Source organism: Ictidomys tridecemlineatus, chromosome 2 (genome assembly GCF_052094955.1).
Source record: "Ictidomys tridecemlineatus isolate mIctTri1 chromosome 2, mIctTri1.hap1, whole genome shotgun sequence".
Classification (NCBI taxonomy): Eukaryota; Metazoa; Chordata; class Mammalia; order Rodentia; family Sciuridae; genus Ictidomys; species Ictidomys tridecemlineatus.
The window spans coordinates 107516140-107541152 of NC_135478.1; the positions used below are offsets into that span (position 1 = coordinate 107516140).

General features: G+C 42.1%; 1 non-coding gene and 1 pseudogene across 1 annotated transcript in view; both read left to right on the top strand.

Moving 5' to 3' along the window:
* Positions 1-4016: 4016 nt before the first annotated feature.
* Positions 4017-10895, top strand: LOC144375294 (uncharacterized; annotated as a pseudogene).
* A 3377-nt stretch (positions 10896-14272) lies between these two features.
* LOC101968667 (uncharacterized) overlaps positions 14273-25013 on the top strand; it is a 36344-nt gene continuing 25603 nt past the window's right edge. The window contains exon 1 of the transcript XR_013434949.1: positions 14273-24512. This is a non-coding gene — a transcript (uncharacterized LOC101968667). The remainder of the gene's footprint in view (positions 24513-25013) is intronic.

A 25013-nucleotide genomic window follows, 5' to 3' on the forward strand; every position in this document is an offset into this window, starting at 1 on the left:
CCTCCTTGGCATCCTCCATTCCCCTCTTGCTTGATTGATGATATTCTCACTTTATTACTCATGTAAGCAAGGTTCCTCTCCCCCGCTTACTGGCGTGGCTTCCTCTCTGTCCTTTATACATGCATGCATACTTGTGTGTATATATATATACACACACACAGTTTATGCTTAAATTCAACAGGTGCAGTTCCAACTTTTTCTCTTTGTAAACTGTTGGGGAATCTTCGGCTTCTAGGTTGGCCTTGCTGGTTGCCTTAACATGCTCCTGTCACCCTCTAAGCACATCTAGCATCATATGAAGCCTGTCCCCTTCCCCACTTCAGTTCCCCATCCCATGGAGCCTGTCTTCATGCTGTTCCTCCAAGTCCTCGTTCCCCTCAGGTCTTCTCTTGCTCTTTCCTCTATGTGTGTGGGGGTCTTTGAGTATCCTTTTTTCTTTTCTTTTTTTTAAAAATTTTTTTTGGTTGTAGATGGACACAATACCTTTATTTTATTTATTTATTTTTGTGTGATGCTGAGGCTCGAACCCAGGGCCTCACACATGCTAGGCAAGCGCTCCACTTCTGAGCCACAACTCCAGCCCCTCCTTTATTCTTGTATGTTGTAACTCTGAGGGGTGTGTGTGTGTGTGTGTGTGTGTGTGTGTGTGTGTGTGTGTGTATGTAATGCTGGGGATGGAGCCCAGGACCTTGTGCATGGTAGGCAAGTACTCCACCACTGAGCAACTTCCCTGCTCATGTGTTGTAACTTTTAAAACCTTCTTAGTCCATTTTGGGTTCATATTAACTATACATAACATTGGGGTTAATTTTGACCAAGTAATAAAAGCATGGAATATATTTTGCTATAACTCACTGCCAAGTATTTACCCTTTTGTGGGGAGCCACTCTGAATGACCCATGCCTTCTGACCTATCACTACATTTCGTGGTGACTTGGGCGTTGCCCCAGCTCAAAAAGTAGAAGGCATGTCTTCAGATGTAGGTGTCACCCCTGAAGTTGAATTACACTAACCTGTTCCTTGTAACCCTGCCTCTTCTGGCCTTTTTTGGATAGAACTTTCAAAGAACAAGAGTTCCTGCAATAAAAGCCCACTTCTGAACGTGCTCTCTCTCTCTCACCAGCCTCTCGTGACTTTCTCTTGCTTTCCCATTTGGGGAGCCTGAGGCTGAGAGTGGAGAAGCCTTCCAGAAGCTTGTTTTAAGGTAAAATGTGTCTGTGTTTTATTTGGTGTACCTAGAAATTCACACAGGCGACCTTAACTTCAGCTCTTCATGCAGGTCGGGGGCAGCACCCTTTCCCTCTCCCATTCCCTTTGCTCTAGTCTACTGATTTGTCTGCTCTTTGTTCACAGTTTATTTTTAAATTAGTGTCTTGTGGATGTACATAATGGTGAGTCACTGTAATGTATTCATAAATATGCATAGGAAGGTTAGATCAGATTTATTCCATTGTCCCTTATCTCATTTTTTTCTCCCTCTCCCTCAACTCCTCAATCCCCTTCTTCTATGGTAGAGGTTCTTCTATTCCTTCATTACATTTATTCTCAGGTATTTCATATTATTTTTTAGGATATTGTGAATGAGATAGTTTTCCTAATTTCTTTTTCAGTCTTGCTATGTTACTGAGGCTGGTCCTTCTGATCCTCCTGCCTCAGTCTCCCCAGTTGCTGGAGTTATATACATGTGCCACATTGCCTGGCTTCTTGGTGTATGTTATTGAAGCACTTTCTTCAGTAGCACTTCCTTCCTGAGAAAGAGTGCATGTGATAGACACTTTGAGCCTTATATATCTGACAATATTCACTCTCAGTATTGTCAGTTGTTCTGTTTTCTGTCTTCAAACACTACTAATAAGAGGTCTGATGCCATTTTAATTTTTGGTCCATTGTATGAAACTTTGTTTTGTTGTTCCTCTGGGAGTCTTTAAGAACTGCTCCTTATCCTAAGTAGCTTCATGATGATGGTCCATGTGATCTAGGTGTTCTGTGGGACATAATTCCCAAAGGGATTATGAGCTAATCTGCAATGCTCTCTGCCATTTCTACAGAGCTTAGCACAATGTTTGGTACATAAAATGTATACAGTATTTGTTGAATGAAACTAATGCTTAAAGATCCCATACAACTTCTTTATATTATGCTCACTGTTCCTTGAGCGGATTTGTTTTTGTTACATTATACAAAACTTGGAATTCAAAACCATCTTTATTTGTTGTTAGTTTCTTATAGCAGTCAATCTCTCTTTTAAGATCTGATGTCTGAAACTAAAAATCTTATGACATGGTAATTTTAATGCAGTTGTATACCATACCAGGATCATGTTCTTATTTATAACATGACTAATTATTTTCACTTCTAGACAAAATCTGGGAGATTGGTGATCATACAGAGAGGCAACAGGAGAACCAAGGCAAGGTGGGAAGTGTGGCAAAAAGCTTTGAATGTACTTCATTTGGAGAATTATGTCTTCTCAGTACAAGTTATACTTCAAGACAATGTTCATAACTGTGGCACATATGGAAAGATGTTGAACTACGATATACTAATTATGAACTATGATACTAATTATGCTGGAAAGAATCCTAATGGGTTTCACATACAGGGGGAATTATTATTTTATTCTAAGCATGAGCAAACTGTTACTGGAATTACATAATATGAAAATAACAAATCTGGGAAAACTGAACAAGAAGTCACCACTTATTTGCCAGCAGGTGCATCATGGGGAGAAAGCCTATAGCAGCAGGTCATGCCTTGTAGTGCATCAGCAAACTCCTGTGGGAGGGAAAATCTGTGAATGCAGTGGATTTGGGAAGGACTTCAGTAGTAAGGCATACTTCATTGTATGCCATAAAACCTACACAGAAGAGAAACTACATGAAAGCAGTGAATATGGGAAAGCTTTTGTTTCACTCCACAACATGTCACACATCAGAGGATTCGTACAGGCAGTAATCCCCATGAATGTTGTGAATGTGGAAATGTCTGCAAAAGAAAAGACTAGCTCATTCTACACCAGAGAAGTCATGCAGGACAGAAACTCTATGGGTGTGATGAATGTGGGAAAGCTTTTGGTTTGAAGTCACAGCTCATTATACATCAAAGAACTCACACAGGAGAGAAACCATATGAATGCAGTGAATGTAAGAAAGCCTTCAATACAAAGTCAAATCTTATGGTATATCAGAGAACTCACACAGGAGAGAAGCCCTATGTCTGTACTGACTGTGGGAAAGCCTTCACATTCAAGCCACAGCTCATTGTACATCAGGGGGTACACACCGGAGTAAAGCCCTGTGGTTGTAATGAGTGTGGGAAAACCTTCAGTTTGAAGTCACAGCTCATTGTGCATCAGAGAAGTTACATAGGAATGATACCATATGGATGTAATGAGTGTGGGAAGGCCTTTAGGAGAAAGTCCTACCTCATTATACACAAGCAGATATACACAGGAGAGAAACTCCATGAGTGCAATAGTTGTGGGAGGGCCTTCAGTTTTAATTCACAACTCGTTATACACCAGAGGATTCACACAGGAGAGAGCCCCTATGAATGCCATGAATGTGGGAAAGCCTTCAGTTGGAAATACCAGCTCATTTCACACCAGAGAAGTCATGCAGGACAGAAACCCTATGGGTGTGATGAATGTGAGAAAGCTTTTGGTTTGAAGTCACAGCTCATTATACATCAAAAAACTCACACAGGAGCTGGGGATGTGGCTCAAGCAGTAGCACGCTTGCCTGGTATGCGTGTGGCCCAGGTTCGATCCTCAGCACCACATACAAACAAAGATGTTGTGTCTGCCAAAAGCTAAAAAATAAATATTAAAATTCTCTCTCTCTCTAAAAAAAATTTAAAAAAAACACACAGGAGAGAAACCATATGAATGCAGTGAATGTCAGAAAGCCTTCAATACAAAGTCAAATCTTATGGTACATCAGAGAACTTACACAGGAGAGAAACCCTATGTCTGTGGGAAAGCCTTCACATTCAAGTCACAGCTCATTGTACATTAGATGGTACACACTGGAGTAAAGCCCTATGGGTGTAATGAGCCTTCAGTTTGAAGTCACAGCTCATTGTGCATCAGAGAAGTCACACAGGAGTGAAACCTTATGTGTGCAATGAATGTAGCAAGGCTTTCAGGAGTAAGTCTTACCTCATTTTACACATGCAGACACACACAGGAGAGAAGCCACATGCCTGCACTGAATGTGGGAAGTCATTTAGTTTCCATTCACGGTTAATTTTGCATTAGAGAATTCATACAGGAGAAAAACCCTTTGAATGCAGGGAATGTGGGAAAACTTTTAATAGGAAAGACCAGCTCATTGCACATCAGCAAACTCAAGGAGGCAAAAAAACCTATGTATGTAGCAAATGTGGGAAAGCCTTCAGCAGCAGGTCATACCTCATTATATTTATGCGGACTCATTCAGGAAGGAAACCATATGCATGTAGTGAATGCGGGAAAGCCTTCATTTGGAAGTCACTACTCCTTGTACATGAGTGAACTCATGTAGGGCAAAACCCTTATAAATGCAATCAGTGTAAGAAGTTCTTCAGTGGGAAATTACAGCTTGTCATACATCAGAGAATGCACATAGAAAGAAACCCTGAGTGTAGCGAGTGATAAAGCCTTCATTAGGCAATCTCAGCTTATTGTACATCAGAGAACTCACTCAGGAGAGAAGCCCTATGGATGCACTGAATGTGGAAAGACCTTCTCTCAGAAGTCAATTCTCAGTGCACAGCAGAAGACACATACAGGAGAGAAACCTTGCAAATGCTCTGAGTGTGGGAAAGCCTTTTGTTGGAAGTCACAACTTATTATGCATCAGAGAACTCATGCAGATGAGATACATATTGATGCATTTCATATCAGAAAATTTCTCTCAAAAGTTAATTCACAGGGAATAGCAACAAAATCATATAAAAGAGAAACTCAATTTGAGTCATCTCATTGTATGCCAGAAAACTCATATTAAACAGAAATGTTTTCAATGGTTGGCACATGCCAGGAATCCACACAGTAATTACAAAAGCTGTTCTTTTTTAAAAATATTTTTATTAGTTATTGATGAAAAAATTTACTTATTTGTATGTGGTGCTGAGAATCAAACCCAGTGCCTCACACTCTACCGCTGAGCCACAATCCCAGCCCTCCAAAAGCTGTTCTTTATGCTCCAAAATACTAGGAACTACACACAGGATGCTAAAAATTCAGCAAACCCTCTGAATGTTTTCAGCAGCAGATCTTTTATTTTACCTATTTATTTATTTTTTGAAAGAGGTCTCACTCTATTGACCAGGCTGGTTTCAAGAATCTGGGCTCAAGTGACCCTCCTGCCTCATTCTCTCTAGTAGTGGGGACTGTGGGTTCTTGCCACTGTACCTTGCTTCAATCTATACTTGTGGGAAACCGCAAGTTTCCCATGAGTGAGATGAGTGTTGGCAGTTTGTCTTAGTCCATGGTAAAGTTCATGGAGGAAGTTTTGTGAAGAAAATGAATGTGGAATGGACTCCGCTGACATTTATTATTTATTAGTTATTGGGATTTTAAAGAGAAAAATATTAGAACCAGTGAATGGCAGAACTATCAAAATTACAAACGTAGGAGTCAGGAGCCCATACCTTAGAGGACCATGCTATACATTATGGTTTCTTTTTTTTAAAAAAAAATTTATTTTTTACTTGTAGTTGGACATGATATCTTTATTTTATTTATTGTTATGTGGTACTGAGGATTGAACCCAGGGGCTTGCATGTGCTAGGCAAGCGCTCTACTGCTGAGCCACATCCCCGGCCCCATTATGGTTTCTTCATCTAGAAATGGACAGCTTCTAGTGATGATGATGATGATGATGATGATGATGTAGGAGTGAAGATTTCTGAATGTATCACATGAGGGAAAACCTCAGCAGTAAGGTTCACCTCATCAGGTATCTGAATGTTCATTCTAAAATGCCTGTTATTTCATTTAATCTGGAAAAATTTCCTTTAGAAATATTTTTTTAAAATATATTTTTTAGTTGTAGATGGTCACAATATCTTTATTCATTTTTATGTGGTGCTAAGGATTGAACCTAGTGCCTCACATGTGAGGCAGGCACTCCACCATTGAGTCACAGTCCCAGCCCCTCCTTTAGAAATAATTTTAAGGGAAATTATTTTGTAGATGATCCAAGTTTTATGAAAAGATGGGAGGAAATATTCAACTTTAAATGGTAAACAAATACAATTTTTTAGTGTGTAAATAAATGTTATAATCAGAATTTCACTAAGAAATACATCCTAAGGCCTACAGAAATTATTTAAATATCTTCCTGTGTTACTTCATGTGGCTTTTGTATAGTTGGATGTTTGACTTAGAAATGCCATGTGTGAAACAGATAGCATATACAGGATTGCTTACCAGAGTTCCTACCCTCTATACCAACATGTTTCTTTGTTTCTGAGTAAATACAACTTGGTTTTGGGATAACTATGGCTAATAAAAATGAATTTTTAGCAACATCACAAATACTTCCTGTCATTTTCACCCTTAGTAAGCAGTCCTGGCAGTTAACTTGTTAGTTATGGAAATCAATATGATGCATATCCCATAGGTTGGTATAGCCTGGTTGCTGGCTAGAGCATCTTGATTTCTTTTCTTGTTTTTTAGTTGTATATGGACTTATTGACTTTATTTATTTTTATGTGGTGCTAGGATCCAGTGCCTCACACATGCCAGACAAGTGCTCCGCCACTGAGCCCCAACTCCAGGCCCCATCTTGATTTCTTTTAAGAGAAGTAACCCTCACAGTGTAGGAGTCATGATGATGTGACCACCATTCAGAGTGCCCTGCATGATAACTAAGGTTTGCTGAAACATTCCATATTTTCAGTAAAATTCTCAAGAACAGAAAAGCAACCTGAGCTTTTGTTCTGTGGTAGCATCTTGATGTGATTGTTAATTAGTTCCTTCTGTATAGATTTGCCAGAACAGTTTTAATAAGTGTCATTTTCTTACCTAATCACTTGTGTTTAAGTTGAATTATTTAGTATCCTTTTAATACACTAGGCAAGTTAACCATGAATGTGTGTGTTTTATTGCATAATAACTCAGACTGCTTCAGGAATTGGTGCCAGAGAGTGAAGTTTAGGCAGAAGCTTGCAAGGCTTTGTGGACAGTAGGGAATTGTGGTTTCATGTAGTAGGAGGGAAGGCTTTCGTGTTCTGTGGCAGGAACTTGGCACATGGTATAAAGTAAGGAAGCTAACTGTTAGAATCATGCTTACATATAATTCTGTGCTCTGGGGGAAATGAGAAGTTGCTGCTGCTGAAAGTTTTCAAACAACAATAACATGGGAAATGATGAGCCACCATTGAGGTGGTGTGTCAAGCCAGGGGATTTGAGAAGTGGTACAGCTGAGATGTTTGTGTATAGCTGTAGAATCAGGATGGTGAAAATCAAATCCAGTTGCTTTCACAGAGACACTTTCCTTCAACCTCGGCACATTCTTTATGTGAATGAGCATTGATTGGAAAGAGCAGGATCCTGGCAGATTAGGGCTATCTGTGAAAACGGAGGATTCAGCACTGTAAATATTTCTGAAACACTCTCCATTTTGTGCTATTTATTTGAGAAGGAAAGTGATCTGTTCCCGGAGGGGAGGAAGCTATTGATTTCTGAATGCCCAGTATTTGTGGTGTTCTACTCATTATTCAGAATCCAGTCTCAAAATTTTGGGGTTGTAACAGTGGTAGAGTGCTTGCCTAGCACATGTCAAAGTGTATTTTGTCATTGATGTACCAAATAAGAACAAGCTCCTAAGAGAAAGTGCAAATTCAGGTAACTACCAACTAGGCTTAGGTTTAAGTTTGCCATTTTATCTAGTGGCCTCAGCACATAGAAGGCAGAAGTGTTACAGAGTTAAGGATAAATGTTCTTAAATGAAAAATTTTTCAGATGATTGAAACTTGACAGGAATGAAGCTTTCATTTATGAGCAGTAAGAAGTCCTGGATCTGTCACCAGTAAGCCAATAATTCCACCACTGGCTTGTACATCTAGTAAGTCCCTCTATCGCTTCCCAGCACAGTAAAGACAAAGGTTCTAGAAGCTTCAGGAATAGTTAATAATTGTATGGGTGTTTGTGTGTGTGTGGGGAAGCCAAGGAGAGATCATTTCAACAGTTTTCAAACTGCCATCAAATAGACATTTGGGAGAGAAATTACTTGCAAATAATATTTGTGAATATGGACTTATTCTCAGGCTGGGGATATAGCTCACTTGGTAGAAGACACACCTGGCAAGTGTGAGACCCTAGCTTCAATCCCCATCCTAATGGTATTATAGCAAATGAATGTATACCTGGCCAAAAATAAAAATAAAAAAAAGACATACTGGGGCTGGGGGTGTGGATCAGTGGTAGAGCACTTACCTAGCATATGTTAGGCACTGGGTTCAATTCTCAGCACCACATATAAATAAATAAAACAAAAGTATTGTGTCCATCTACAACTAAAAAAGTAAATAAGACGTACTAGGTTTAACAGATTTCTAATGGTGAACTTAACCTCCTTTCATGCCCACAGATCACTCTACTCAGAATGGCGATGTGCTCTTAAACTGCATGTCTCCACTGTCCTTGAAGCTAAATGTGACCATGCTTCTAAACTAGTTACTAGTTCTGACTAATAAAGTGGAAATAGAAATTGTTGAGAAGATGCAATGGAAAGTTCCCCTAGAAGAGAAAGAGCTGGGGAAAGCCCCAGTGTCTTAACCTTTCCTCTTTTCTATTTGCAACACTTGATAGAGAGGAGCCATCTTGAAAACCAAATTTGTCTTGAGGGAAACTGAGTCAAATGTACAGTAGGAAAAGGCTGCCTCTGGGAACTAGGGAGGTCTTTTACACATAAGAAATTTACTGCCCATTTCAGTCACCTTTCTTGTGAGGATTGTACTTGGAAGATAGTTGTATGTTTGGAAAGTTTACAGTTAGAAGTCTTTTAATGTAGTTAACCACACTACTATTTTTTTATGGCATTGGGGAAGGCAAAATTCTATCAAAGAGAATGCAAATATGTTAACCATAAAGGAAGCACAATAGATAGATTTTGTTAAAATAAAGAAATCTGGGCTGGGGTTGTGGTTCAGTGGTAGAGCATTCACCTGACACACGTGAGGAACTGGATTCGATCCTCAGCACCACATAAAAAATGAATAAAATAGAGGTATTGTGTTCATCTACAACATATATATATATATATTATATATACCAAATTTGCCTCCAAGACATCTTTAAGAAAATCAGAAAAGGCTGGGAATATATATAGTTCCGTGAGCACTTGCCTGCCATGCACAAGGCCCTGAGTTCAATTCCCAGTACTGTATTAAAAAAAAAAAAGGACAAGCTTGGCTGGGGTGTGGCTTCATGGTAGGGTGTGTTTAGCATGCATGGGACCCTGGATTCCAGCTATAAGAAGCAAAGCAATAAAAGTAGAAATTAAGAAAAATCACAATCCAACATGAACCAGGCAAAGGATATGTGTAAAAACTCCACAGAAAGGAAAATCAAATCGATAATATGCATATGGAAATGTGCTTATGGGCACAATCCTTTAACAATAAAGCATGGTGATGCACAAGTCCACCCTGCAAAGTGGATAAAACATCCCACAGTTTCCAATGCCATTAAGGATGTGGAGGAACTGGAACTCATGCGCTGAAGGGAGTATAAATTTGGATAGCTACTTTGGGAAATTGACAGTTTCTTCTGGAAACAAAGTTGCCCATGGTATAATTCAGCATTTTAACTGCTGGCTATATCCCAAGAGAAATAAGTGCATGCCTGTGCTACCAAGTATTAGGGGAATGTCCACAGTACCTTTAATGATACACTGCAGCCTGTTTATGTATTAGTGTTTGAGTGCCCAATCATTTTGTGGCACATTAAGCCACAAACTTCTATACAGTAAGGAAAAGCAAAGACACTTGGAACAGCATAAGTGAATGAATCTCAGAATGTTGTTGAGCAGAAGCAGCCAGGCTCTAGAACATGCAGTATGATCATTCCCTTTATATGAAATTTAAGAAAAGACTATGGCAACAGAAGCCAAAAACAATGGTTGCCTTTGGGGTATATTGCCAGCGAGGGGCACTAATGTATGGCTGTCAGGAGCTGTCTTGGTCTGAGTGCTAGCGATGACCCCACCCAGCTATGTACACATACAGTCCAGGGTCATGATTCTGAGGGCTAGTTATCACCCCACCTATCTAGCTACAGATACAGCCCATGGTCATGATTCTGAGTGCTAGTGACAACTCCACCCACCTAAGTACAGAAACAGTTCAGGGTCATGATTCTGAGTTAGTGACAACTCTGCCCACATAGGTATAGATACAGCCAAAGTCATGATTTTGAATGCTAGTGATGACCCCTCCCACATAGGTACAGATACAGCCCAGGGTCATGGATGACTTAAGGTGGAGCAGTGGCTACTTGGGGGAGGGTGCAGAGTGGATGTGGACATGAGAGATTTAGGGTCCTGGAATTGGTGATCATGCATATACATACATGGAAAATCAGAGGTGTACACTGGACATGTGTACACCATCTAAGTTATAGCTCTTTAGGAATAATACAAAATCAGAATCTTTAACATTCAAGAAGCTTACAATGCAGCTGGGTGTGGTGGCACAAACCTGTAATCCCATTGGCTCCAGAGGCTGAGACAGGAGGATCATGATTTCAAAGCCACCTTCAGCAAAACCAAGGCATTAAGCAACTCAGTGAGAGCCTGTCTCTAAATAAAATACAAAATAGGGCTGTGGATGTGGTTCAGTGGTCAATTGCCCCTGAGTTCAATATCCAGTACCAAAAAATAAAATAAAATAAATTTCATAATGCACTTTGATTTTCTTGGGCTTATATTTCTTATCAACTTTTTGTATGCAATATTGAGCTAACAAAGTGCCGAATATTTGTTATTCAGATGCATCCAGTCATTCTTTCACAACATGATAACTGTTTTCTCCTGCCCAATGTGAGGTAGGCAGCCAACAACTCCTTTTAAGAGATGCAGTTCTCTAGAGAAGGGACTCTGACTCCCCTCTCATGTCACCTCTGAGGACAGAATTGTGAAAAGGCGAATACTGGGGGAGGAAAGATGGCGGCGAAGGGAGTGCATCACCCCAGTGCGCTGCATCACTGAGCCAGTGAAAGAAGATATGAAACGGCTGAAGGATATCTTGTTGGGAATTTCCAGTGAAATTGAGGCGCTACAGAATCTAATAGACAGGTTTCCATTGTGCGAGGTTCGGCAGTGGGAGCTCCATTTCTCCGCACGGAGGGTCGCATAGCCTGATAGCTCCGCGGCGGGTTGTCTGCGGCGCACGCTGGGAATCGGCAGGGAGCCGGAGCGGGAGAACAGCGAGGAGAGGGAGAACAGCGATACGGATTCGGAGGGCTCCTGCCAGCAATACATCGGCAGCGCTTGGTGCGGAGTTCCGGCTTGAGACAGAGGAGAGAAGCGGCGGTTCCAGTCACCGGTCTGACCACGGAGGACGGCGGCCTCCATCTTGGAGAGATGATGTAATCATCCCATTGTTCTGCTGATCTCAGCTCATTCAGCTACGGAACAGGTGAATTCAGGCTGGTATTTGCCTTCGTCTAGCAGACAGATTTCTTGCTCAGGATCGGGACTAGGGATCCTGTGGAGAATACTCTTGAAGGCTCGTGCCTGGCAAGGCGTGCGCCGGGCACTGAGCAGCGGGACTTGGGTTCCCGGGACTTGGGTTCCCAGGGCTAACCGGGCCCAGGTCTGAGGAATCTGCGGAGACTGCCTGTGAAGGCGAGCTCCGAGTGGAGCGTGCGCTGAGCTTGGGGCGACTGGGTTCTGACTCCCGAGACAGTTTTGGCCTGGGGCTGGGGAACCCCGGGGGTCGCTCGCTGGGGCCAGCTCCCAGCGGAGAGAGTGTATCCGGATAGGAAAGGCGGGGTTCTTGCTACCTAAGCTGCTTTGGCCCAAGGCTAGGGAACCGGCGGTGACTGCTTCTCGGCCAGGGTCCTGCTGGGTGCTGTGGGGGCAGAGTGGAGCTTCCACCTGCGCCCAGAGCAGGCCAAGTGACCCGCCGGCGTGGTACCATGAAACCCCAAATGCAGCTGGTGCTGAAGAGAGAAGCCGCCCACGCTTAGAATAGGACCAGCGACCCACTGGCAAGACAGGCCAGGTAGCTTGCCAACGTGGTGGACACGTAACACTGAGGCAGTCGCGTCACACTGGTTGGAGTGGGGGTGGAGCAGGGTCGCCGCCTGGGTCCGGAGGGGGCTCAGCGACCCGTTGGAGAGGTAGTCAGGTACCCCCATTGGGAGTGGGGGCTGTGCAGAACTGCGACCCACCGGCCTAGAGGTCTGCCAGCGTGGTAGACACGTCACACCAATTGGAGTGGGGGCACAGCAGAGCCGCCACCCACATCCAGATCAGGACCAACGACCCCAGGGTGTGGTAGTTACGTTACCACAATTGGAGTGGGGTCAGAGCAGAACAGCCACCAGTGCCTGCAGTGGGGGCAGACCTGCGACCAATTAGAGTGGTAGACAGACCACCCTAATTAGGGGAGGAGCACAGCCACTACCCGCCCTGCAAGGGAGACTTCCCAACTATACAAGAGCAATATAAATAAATAGGAGGTAAATTTCAAAAACACAACAGTTGCACCAAGCAGGAAGAAACGCGAGCAGTATGAAAAGACAAGGAAAGAAAGGTCCACAAGCAATGCAGGTCAACTCAACTTTAGAAGAGGTAATAGCTGCAACAGACGGAATGTCAGATAAAGAGTACAGGATATATATGCTGCAGATGATCTGGAGTCTCAAGGAAGACATGAGACAGCAAAATCAGACAATGAAAGATCACATTGACAAACAAATCCAGGAAGTAAAAGATCAATTTCACAGGGAGATAGAGGTAATAAAAAACAAACAAATTGAAATCCTGGAAATGCAGGAATCATTAAACCAACTTAAAAACTCAATTGAGAATACTAACAGCAGATTAGATCACTTAGAAGAGAGAACATCAGACAATGAAGACAAAGTATTTCAACTGGAAAAGAACATAGACAGCTCAGCAAGTCTGCTAAGAAACCATGAGCAGAACATCCAAGAATTATGGGACAATATCAAAAGACCAAATTTAAGAGTCATTGGGATACAGGAAGGCACAGAGCTCCAAACTAAAGGAATAAGCAGACTATTCAGTGAGATTATACAAGAAAACTTCCCAGACTTGAAGAATGAGACAGAATCACAAATCCTAGAAGCCTACAGGACTCCGAATGTGCAAAATCATAAGAGATCCACACCTAGACACATTATAATGAAGATGTCCAACATACAGAATAAGGAGAGAATTTTAAAAGCTGCAAGAGAAAGAAAGCAGATTACATTTAGGGGCAAACCAATCAGGATAACAGCTGATCTCTCAACACAGACCCTGAAAGCTAGAAGATCCTGGAATAACATATTTCAAACACTGAAAGAAAATGGGTTCCAACCAAGAATCGTGTATCCGGCGAAATTAAGCTTCAGGATAGAAGATGAAATTAAAACCTTCCATGATAAACAAAAGTTAAAAGAATTCGCAGCTAGAAAACCATCTCTTCAAAAAATCCTTGGCAAAACATTACAGGAAGAGGAAATGGAAAATAACACTGAAAACCAACAATGGGAGATAGGACAGTAAAGGGGGAAAAATAGTCAAAGAGGATAACAAATCAGGTTTAGAAACATCAATAAACAAATATGGCTAGAAGAACAAATCATATCTCAATAATAACCCTAAATGTTAATGGCTTAAATTCACCAATTAAGAGACACAGGCTAGTAGAATGGATCACAAAAGAAGACCCAACAATATGCTGCCTACAGGAGACGCATCTGATAGAAAAAGATATTCATAGACTGAAGGTGAAAGGTTGGGAAAAATCATACCACTCATATGGAATGCAGAAACAAGCAGGAGTGTCCATACTCATATCTAATAAAATAGATTTCAAACCAAAGTTAATCAAAAGGGATAAAGAAGGACACTTCATACTGCTCAAGGGAACCATACACCAACAAGACATAACAATCATAAATATATATGCCCCAAATAATGGTGCGGCTGTGTTTATCAAGCAAACTCTCCTCAAGTTCAAGAGTCTAATAGACCACCATACAATAATCATGGGAGACTTCAACACACCTCTCTCACCACTGGACAGATCTTACAAACAAAAGTTAAATAAAGAAACTATAGAACTCAATAACACAATTAACAACCTAGACTTAATTGACATATATAGACTATACCACCCCAAATCAAGTAGTTACACTTTTTTCTCAGCAGCACATGGAACCTTCTCAAAAATAGACCATATATTATGTCACAGGGCAACTCTTAGACAATATAAAGGGGTAGAGATAATACCATGCATCTTATCTGATCATAATGGAATAAAACTGAAAATCAACGATAAAAGAATGAAGGAAAAATCAAGCATCACTTGGAGAATGAACAATAGGTTGCTGAATGATCAATGGGTTTTAGAAGACATCAAGGAGGAAATTAAAAAATTCCTAGAGTCAAATGAAAATACAGACACAACATATCGGAATCTATGGGACACATTGAAAGCAGTTCTAAGAGGAAAATTCATTGCTTGGAGTTCATTCCTCAAAAAAAGAAAAAACCAACAAATAAATGATCTCATACTTCATCTCAAAATCCTAGAAAAAGAAGAGCAAAACAACAGCAAAAGAAGTAGAAGGCAAGAAATAATTAAAATCAGAGCCGAAATAAATGAAATTGAAACAAAAGAAACAATTGAAAAAATTGACAGGACTAAAAGTTGGTTCTTTGAAAAAATAAATAAAATTGACAGACCCTTAGCCATGCTAACGAAGAGAAGAAGAGAGAGAACTCAAATTACTAACATACGGGATGAAAAAGGTAATATCACAACAGACACTTCAGAAATACAGAAGATAATCAGAAATTATTTTGAATCCTTATACTCCAATAAAATAGAAGATAGTGAAGGCATAGATAAATTCCTTAAGTCTTATGACCTGCCCAGATTGAGTCAGGAGGATATAGACAACCTAAACAGACCAATAACAATAGAGGAAATAGAAGAAACCATCAAAAGATTACCAACTAAGAAAAGCCCAGGACCGGATGGGTATACAGCAGAGTTTTACAAAACCTTTAAAGAGGAACTAACACCAATACTTTTCAAGCTATTTCAGGAAATAGAAAAAGAGGGAGAACTTCCAAATTCATTCTACGAGGCCAACATCACCCTGATTCCGAAACCAGACAAAGACACTTCAAAGAAAGAAAACTACAGACCAATATCTCTAATGAACCTTGACGCAAAAATCCTCAATAAAATTCTGGCAAATCGGATTCAAATACATATCAAAAAAATTATACATCATGATCAAGTAGGATTCATCCCTGGGATGCAAGGCTGGTTCAATATACGGAAATCAATAAATGTTATTCACCACATCAATAGACTTAAAAATAAGAACCATATGATCATCTCGATGGATGCAGAAAAAGCATTCGACAAAGTACAGCATCCCTTTATGTTCAAAACTCTAGAAAAATTAGGGATAACAGGAACATACCTCAACATTGTAAAAGCAATCTACGATAAGCCACAGGCCAGCATCATTCTGAATGGAGAAAAATTGAAGGCATTCCCTCTAAGATCTGGTACAAGACAGGGATGCCCTCTCTCACCACTTCTGTTCAACATAGTCCTCGAAACACTGGCCAGAGCAATTAGACAGACAAAAGAAATTAAAGGCATAATAATAGGAAAAGAAGAACTTAAATTATCACTATTTGCAGATGATATGATCCTATACCTAAAAGACCCAAAAGGGTCTACAAAGAAGCTATTAGAGCTAATAAATGAATTCAGCAAAGTGGCAGGATATAAGATCAACACGCATAAATCAAAGGCATTCCTGTATATCAGTGACAAATCCTCTGAAACGGAAATGAGGACAACTACTCCATTCACAATATCCCCCCAAAAAATAAAATACTTGGGAATCAACCTAACAAAAGAGGTGAAAGATTTATATAATGAAAATTATAGAACCCTAAAGAAAGATATAGAAGAAGACCTTAGAAGATGGAAAAATATACCCTGCTCATGGATAGGTAGAACTAACATCATCAAAATGGCGATATTACCAAAAGTCCTCTATAAGTTCAATGCAATGCCAATCAAAATCCCAATGGAACTTCTTGTAGAAATAGATAAAAGAATCATGAAATTCATATGGAATAATAAAAGACCCAGAATAGCAAAAACAATGCTAAGCAGGAAGAGTGAATCAGGCGGTATAGCGATACCAGACTTCAAACTATACTACAGAGCAATAGTAACAAAAACAGCATGGTACTGGTACCAAAACAGGCGGGTGGACCAATGGTACAGAATAGAGGACACAGAAACCAATCCACAAAACTACAACTATCTTATATTTGATAAAGGGGCTAAAAGCATGCAATGGAGGAAGGATAGCATCTTCAACAAATGGTGCTGGGAAAACTGGAAATCCATTTGCATCAAAATGAATATGAACCCCTATCTCTCGCCATGCACAAAAGTTAACTCAAAATGGATTAAGGAGCTTGATATTAAATCAGAGACATGGCATCTGATAGAAGAAAAAGTTGGTTATGATCTACATACTGTGGGATCGGGCCCCCAATTCCTCAATAGGACACCCATAGCGCAAGAGTTAATAACTAGAATCAACAAATGGGACTTACTCAAACTAAAAAGTTTTTTCTCAGCAAAAGAAACAATAAGAGAGATAAACAGGGAGCCTACATCCTGGGAACAAATCTTTAATCCACACACTTCAGATAGAGCCCTAATAACCAGAATATACAAAGAACTCAAAAAATTAGACAATAAGATAACAAATAACCCAATCAATAAATGGGCCAAGGACCTGAACAGACAGTTCTCAGAGGAGGACATACAATCAATCAATAAGTACATGAAAAAATGCTCACCATCGCTAGCAGTTAGAGAAATGCAAATCAAAACTACCCTAAGATACCACCTCACTCCAGTAAGATTGGCAGCCATTAGGAAGTCAAACAACAATAAGTGCTGGAGAGGATGCGGGGAAAAGGGCACTCTTGTTCATTGCTGGTGGGACTGCAAATTGGTGCAGCCAATTTGGAAAGCAGTATGGAGATTTCTTGGAAAGCTGGGAATGGAACCACCATTTGACCCAGCTATTCCCCTTCTCGGTCTATTCCCTAAAGACCTAATAAGAGCATGTTACAGAGACACTGCTACAACGATGTTCATAGCAGCACAATTCACTATAGCAAGATTATGGAATCAGCCTAGATGCCCTTCAATAGATGAATGGATAAAAAAAATGTGGCATTTATACACAATGGAGTATTACTCTGCATTAAGGAACGACAAAATCATAGAATTTGGAGGGAAATGGATGGCATTAGAGCAGATTATGCTAAGTGAAGCTAGTCAATCTTTAAAAAACAAATACCAAATGACCCCTTTGATATAAGGGGAGTAAACAAGGACAGGGTAAGGACGAAGAGCTTGAGAAGAAGATTTACATTAAACAGGGATGAGAAAAGGGGAGGGGAGGGGAGGGGAGGGGAGGGGGGATAGTAGAGAATAGGACAGACAGCAGAATACATCAGACACTAGAAAGGCAATATGTCAATCAATGGAAGGGTAACTGATGTGAAACAGCAATCTGTATACGGGGTAAAGTTGGGAGTTCATAACCCACTTGAATCAAACTGTGAAAGATGATGTATTAAGAACTGTGTAATGTTTTGAACGACCAACAATAAAAAAAAAAAAAGAATTGTGAAAAGGCAGAGTGAAGACAGGTCAGGTTACAGCAAGATCCCCCTCCACATCAGTGCTACTGATACCAGGAGGACCTAGAGGTGGCCAGATGGGCTTCAAACCTGTCCTCTACCAGCCTCTGAATGGGAGATGATGGCAGAGCACTCATCTCACCTGGGAGTGCTGCATGGCCTGAGATGCCATGGGGCACATTCCTCCAGTGGCTCCCAGCCAGAGGGAAAGAAGCCCCAAGGGTTGAGTTACCTTACCTTTCCTTGTAACCCTGCCCCTCTTGATCTTTTTTGGATGAAAATTTCTAAAGAATGAGAATCCCCCCAATAAAAGACCACTCCTGAATGGGCTAGCTCTCTCTCTTGCCAGCCTCTCGTGACATTCCTCACTCTCCCATTTGGGGAGCTTGAGGCCGAGGGCAGAAGAATCATCCCGGGGCTTAAATTAAAGGTAAATTGTGTGTCTGTGTTTTATTTGATACTTTAGGAAATTCACTTGAGTGACCCTTAGTTTAGATGCCTGCACTGGCTGGGGGCAGTATGACCACACAGTGAAGATGCTAAGAAACCATGAGCAGAATATTCAAGCATTATGGGATAACATTAAAAGACCAAATTTAAAAATTATTGGGATTGAGGGAGGCATAGAGTTACAAAGTAATGAAACAATATCATAACGATTTCCCAACATGAAGAATGAATTGGAAAATCAAATGCAAGAGGCTAACAGGACATCAAATGTACAAAATCAGAACAGATCTACACCAAGTCACATTATAATATAAATGCCTAGCATACTGAATAAGAAGACAATTTTAAAGGCCACAAGAGAAAGGAATCAGATTACATATAGGAGGAAAACAGTTAGGGTCTCTGCAGACTTTTCAGCCCACACCCTGAAAGCTAGAATTCCTGGAACAACATATACCAAGTTCTGAAAGAAAATGAATGCCATCCAAGAATCTTATATACAGCAAAATTAAGTTTTAGATTTGATGATGAAATAAAAATCTTCCATGATAAACAAAAGTTCAAAGAATTTACAACTGGAAAGCCTGCACTACAAAGCATACTTGGCAAAATATTCCATGAGGAGAAAATGAAAAACAACAATGAAAATCAGCAAAGGGAGGTATTACACTAAAAGAAAAACAAGTCAAGTACTATAAGTTGCCTTGTTCAAAAATAGTGTGGACCTGTGTCCCCCATTGTCCCCACAGAAGACCTCCATTCTCCCCTCCCTTAGATCCTGAACTCCAGTCAATGACATTTTTTCCCCTAGAACCTAGCTTCCCCTCTACAACCTTGGTTTTTAGGTTGCCTCAGAACTTAGGCCAGGGGTCATCTCACCAGGCCACAACAGACCCTTGAGACAGCATAGCCCCTGGTCCCACCCCAGGACCTGGGATCCCACCGTGTAACCAAACTTGGTAGGCTGCCCCTCAGTCCCAACTGGTATTCCTGTAGTGGGTATAGCTTCCCTCAGTGTCTGCCAGGAGGGCCCAGGAGGAGCTAGGTGGATAGTTGGGGCACAGAGCTGCTGAGGCTTCAGACTGTCTGCTTTGAGGGCTTAATAAGAATGCTAGACTACATTACCCAGGATCCTTGGGGGCCTGAATCTTCCAGAGGTCATATGGTGGGGCCTGCATGGGCAGAACACTGTCCAGAATCCCAGGGTGTGCCCAGATGAATGTGCCTGTGTTTCATAGGGGCCTCTGTGGTAAGGTTTATGTTGGTAGAGCACTGAAGTGTACTACCCAGGAACATTTGGGATGAGGGTGGGGGAGGAATTAGTGGGCAGAATGGCAGAATATATTCTCCAGAATCCCTGGGTACAGAGTCCAGGTGAGTGTGAGGCCTGCATTGGTAGAACACCAGAATACATTACCTGGAATCAGCAGGGGGCAAGAGCTTCCAGAGGCCATCATGGTGAGGACTGCATGGACACTGAACTACCACTGCTACTATCCAGAATCTGTGGAGGTGGCTGGATGAATGTGCCCCTGTGGCTCCTAGAGGGCTTTATGGTGAGGACTACATTGGTAGAGCACTGAGACTTACTACCTAGCTTCCTCCGAGCCTTTGAGGTGAGGGTGGGAGGAGGCATTAGTGGGCAGAACAGACTACACTCTCCATATCCTCTGGTGGGGCAGGGTCCAGGTGAATTGGTAGAACAACAGACTGCACTACCCAGAATCTCCAGGGACCCACAGCTCCCCAGAGCCTCTGCAGTGAAGGGGGCAGTGACAGAAGAACTGCATTACCCAGAAACCTCAGGGGGCTACAGATCCAAGGAGAATTTGCAGTAGGGTGGGAGGCAGCCCCATACAGGATGGGCTGTACTACCCAGAATCCCTGGGGCATGGGAAGGGAAGATGTGCAGCCTGCACCTCCCAGAAGCTTCTGGGAGCTTCACTTCTGTGTGTAGATTCTCCTCACATTGAGATTGGCCACTATTGAATGGCCATAATCCTAAAATGGAGACAGTCCTTGGCAAAGTAACTGTCTCAAAGACTATACTTCCCAGAGGCTTCTGTGGCATCTTCTGTTTTCTACCTACAGCCCAGGCCTTGAACACAAAGATGGCAAGTCCATTGCACCCTGTGGACTGGGCACTCAGCCATGTGCACCTGCTGAATGTGGTTCCTTTGCCTCTGCTCCATGGGCTTCAGCTGTGCTTGGAGGGGCTGAGTGCAGAGGATGGAGCTTAGGTGGTCCCCTTGACTCCTTTCTCTCCTCTTCTGAATGTTCACTTGCAATGATGTCACAGATAAATTCAACAAGACATCAGGTAAAGCAGTGGGAACAGATTTTATTAGGTAAACAATCATGGTAGAGGAAAGACCTGGGCTCCTTTATGATCTGTGCAGAGTTAATTTGGGTATTTTAAAGGGGAAGTGAGGGATGGGGAAGAGTATGAGCATGGGAGTTAGTGAAGTAAAAATAGACTTGGTCATTGTAAATGCAATTAGGCCAATTGTGTTTGTGACAGTTGTCAAAGAATTCTGTCTTCCCACAGAGACTGGGAGAGAGGCCTTATCCTGCTAGATGCTTACATTTCAAGGGGAAGGCTCTCAGTTTCTGAGAGAGGCTCCTCTGTATGCAAGAGATGCATATTGTCAATTGTAAACCCTTTCTAAATGATTGGAGCAAGGAAGGTTGAGGGCCTGTCATCAGGTGTTGGTTAGGACATAGTAAGTTTTCCTGGAAGCCTTGAGCTTTCCTCAGGCAGTTGTTTTGATGGACATGGTGGAGGTGGTGGAGCTGGAGGTGGGCATAAGGCACAAACTATGCTGAGTCCCTGAGCTCAGGGGATTTGCTTCCAGCAGGGTGTGTGGACTTGAGGGAACAACTATCTTCCTACCTGCCTCAGGAAAACTGAACTCATGCATCCCCCACCAGGAAGCCCTCACCAGACTCAAGAGGGCAGAGGCAGTGACTGCTCTGCCTTCAGCTGCTGTGGGGAGTGCCAGCCCTCAGCCCTCCCAGGAAACATGCAGAGTCCTTAGCTATCCCTGTGTTGACCTGTGGCCTCTTCTGCAGCCAGAAGGGCCTGGAGTTCCACAAAGGAGATGCCTGTAAGGGAGGCACAGTTAGAGGCCTGGGCTGTGGGAGGACCTTTTGCTCCTACTGTGCTGAACAGGGAGTATGCTATTCCTAAAAGTCAGAATCATGATTCAGCAAGCTGCATCATGCCCATTTTGGGGAAACAGACTAAAGTCCCTGGAGCTGACCCTTGCGTGGGACTAGGCCTTCTGAGAAGGAGTGTCTATGCAATTATCAGAGGCCCTGGATGGAGGCAGGAGGTCCTTCTTCAGCACTTGCACTTAGCCTCTGTGGGGAGATATATTCATCCTCAGTGTCCTGACAACCAGCCCCTCCATTCCCTTCTCCCCTTTCTGTCTTGTTTGACCCCCAGGTTGTTCTACCCTCACCCTGCTCGGGCCCAGTGGACCCAGGTGAGATGCCTTGACCAGGTGGAACATAATCTCCTTTGCCTCATGAGATTAAAAGGGACATTTTTGCTCTTACAAGCTATGGATGGCTGGGAGGTAGAGTTGAAGGACATGTAAAGGGTGGGATTTGTCTAGTTCTGTGCTTTCTGCGGTCCAGGAACAGCAAGATGGAGGCTCAGTGTTCAATTCCAGGAAAGCTGACCTCTTACCACTCCTTTCCTCATCCTCCACTGGCCGCAGGAGGTTGAAAGCTGAGGCCAGAGTCCCCAGACAGTCAGGGAGGGAAGTGAACACCTGGAAGTGGTCATGGCCTGTGAAGTGCCCTGTTCCTGCCCCCTTTCTATGTGAGGTGAGCTCGGGGAGAGAAGTATCTGCAGAGGGTGGGGCAGAATGTGCCTGTATCATTGTCCTAGAGCTGCCTAGCAAAGCACTACAAACACATAGAGTCTTGTTGCCTTAGAGCTCTCAAGTTCAGAGCTCTGGAATTGAGGTGTGGGATGCATTTCCTGGGATGGTCATTGCAGCCTCCCTAGTTTCCTGGCTTTGTCAGCAGAGCTCCAGTCTCCACAGGGTGTTTTTCCTGTGTGCATTTCTGTGTCTGATTCCTCCTATTTATAAGACACAAGGCTATGTAGATTTTTTTCTATAAATTTTATTATTTTGCATTTGAAAATTTAACTTTATGGATTATTTTGAGTAGCTTTTTGGATAAGCCATAAAGATTGTGTTCATTGTATTCCAAATGGGTTTGACATAGTTCATTTTTTTTCACGATCGTTCTGTAGCCTTTTGTGGTACAGACTTTTTCTCTCCATCAAGTTGCCTTTGTCCCTTTGACAGGACCATTTGACTGGTTTTTACATGGGTCTTTTTTGGGCTCATTATTCTGTTCCTTTTGTCTATTTTCAATTCCTTTTCCAATGCCACACTCTGGGATCACTGAAGCTTTATGATAAGTGCTTGTAACCAGATGTGTAGAGTCTTGAACTATTTTTTAAAAATATCTTTATTTTGTTTATTTTTATGTGGTGCTGAGGATCAAACCCAATGCTTCACATGTGTGAGGCAAGTACTCTGCCACTGAGCCACATTCCCAGCCCACTTTTGAGCTATTTTCGTTCACTCCTATGTCAATGGTTGAATTGATCCTGAACAAGGAAAATCTCTGCATTTATTTATGTTTCTTTTTATTCCTTTCTACCATGTTTCAAAGTTTTCTGAATGCATACTTGTATATATTTTGTCAGAGTAATCCTTCAGTATTTCAATTTCAGGAATGCTATTTTTTTAATTAAAATTCCAGTAATTCCTATGTTGCCTCAGCGGTTTCCTTTTGTCCTCTAGCCATCTGCTTCGCCTCTTGATATTTCCATCTGTCTTGGGCTATTTTCAGTTGCTATATCTTCACAACTGAGACTGAGTCATTCATTAAAAAAACTATTTTTTTAATGCCAGGGATACAGCTCAGTTGGTAGAGTGCCTGCCTTATAGGCCCTGGGTTCAATCCCCAGCACCAAAAGGAAAAAATTATTAATTTTAAGGTGTGTAGAGAATCCCAGGTCAGGGGGCTAAATCTGTTGAAGACCTTTTTCTGGAGGGGACTCTGCAGTATCCTGAGACACTGCATGATAAAACCAGCTGTGCCAGAGAGCTAGCTTTTGTAGCAAATCTGTTCCCTTGACAACTCATTGATCCACTAATTAATTAAATAATTAATTTTTGTGGTGCTGGGGATTGGACTAAGGGTTGTGTATATGTGATGCAAGCACTCTACCAACTGAGCTATATCTCAGCCCCTTGATCCATTAATTTATGAATGGGTAAATACACTCAGTAGGGCAGAGTGTTCAGGGCCCAGTCAGTTCTCAGAGTACCCCGTTACTGTTTCCACATAACTTTGGGGAATAGAATTTCATCATATGAATTCTGGATGACAAAAATTGAAGCCATAGCACCATCAAAGACAATCCAGGAACAGAATTTACTTGTGACTTTTATTTTTTTCCATGTTTTCTTTACTTTCATATTAATTCCTTCTCATTAAATGCCTGGCTATTGGCCCAATCCAGCAAGTATCCTCCACTACAAAGTCCCAGAGATGAGTCAGCTGGTCCCTGATAAATACAAGGGAAACAAATGACAACATGATTTAATATTGTTCAAAGGAGAGAAGAATCTCTCTTCTTGAACAAGAGGAGATTGACAAAGATCCTCTGCTTGACCATACTTCTGTCAGACTCCTGAACCCTTTCCTTAGGCTTGTTGCTGCCCTACCTTTTAAAATTAAGTGCTAGTAGAGCACCCTGTTCAGTCAGTTTAGCAAGGACACCCCCTCCCCAGTATCTGATCAGGCTCCTCATCCTCTGCCATACCTGGTGACATCTGGCTACCCTGTCTCCAGTAAGCACCCTGCTTGATCAGTTTAGCAAGGACACCCCTTTCCCAGCATATAGAGCCCTGATTAAACTCTCTTCCCTTGCTTTAATGAATAATTATTTCTCTAATGCTGCAAGACAGAAGATTGTCAGCAAACACCAGAAGCTGAAGAGACAAAGAAGGACCTTCCCAACAGCTTTCAGAGGGAGAATGGCCTTGCTGACATCCTCATTTGGGGATTCTGGCCTCCAGAATGGTGAGATAGAAGGTTTGTGTTTTAACTCACACTTATTTCTGTGCTCTGTTTTGTTGGTGCTGGGAAACGAACACATTGGCTCTTCCTGTACTAAAGATATTTTCTCCTCCCAGAGCACCTTGCTAATCACTTCAACATTAAAGAGACTGTTCTGAATTTGAAGCTGAAAAGGAATCCTGGAGCAGTTTTGGCTTTGGTTGGAGGGCTGAGTTGAAAGACAACAGGGCAGGCGGGGCTTAGATAAGGTCAAGAGTATGTGGCAGGAAAGCAACTGTTTCAGTTTTGAGCCCCTCAATTCTATTCTGAGCTCAGGCCATTCACTGATGTGCCTGGGAACATTCCTGTGTGAAAGTGCTGCTCTCAGCTCAGGGATGAACATCAGATCCAAGACCAGCAACAGCTCTCTTCCTCCATGGGCAGCAAAGTCCATGTCCTGAGTGTCGGGCATTGCTTTCTTCTAACCCTCTACTGCTCAACTTGTTCTTCTGAGGGAGACCTCAGCACTCTAGTCAT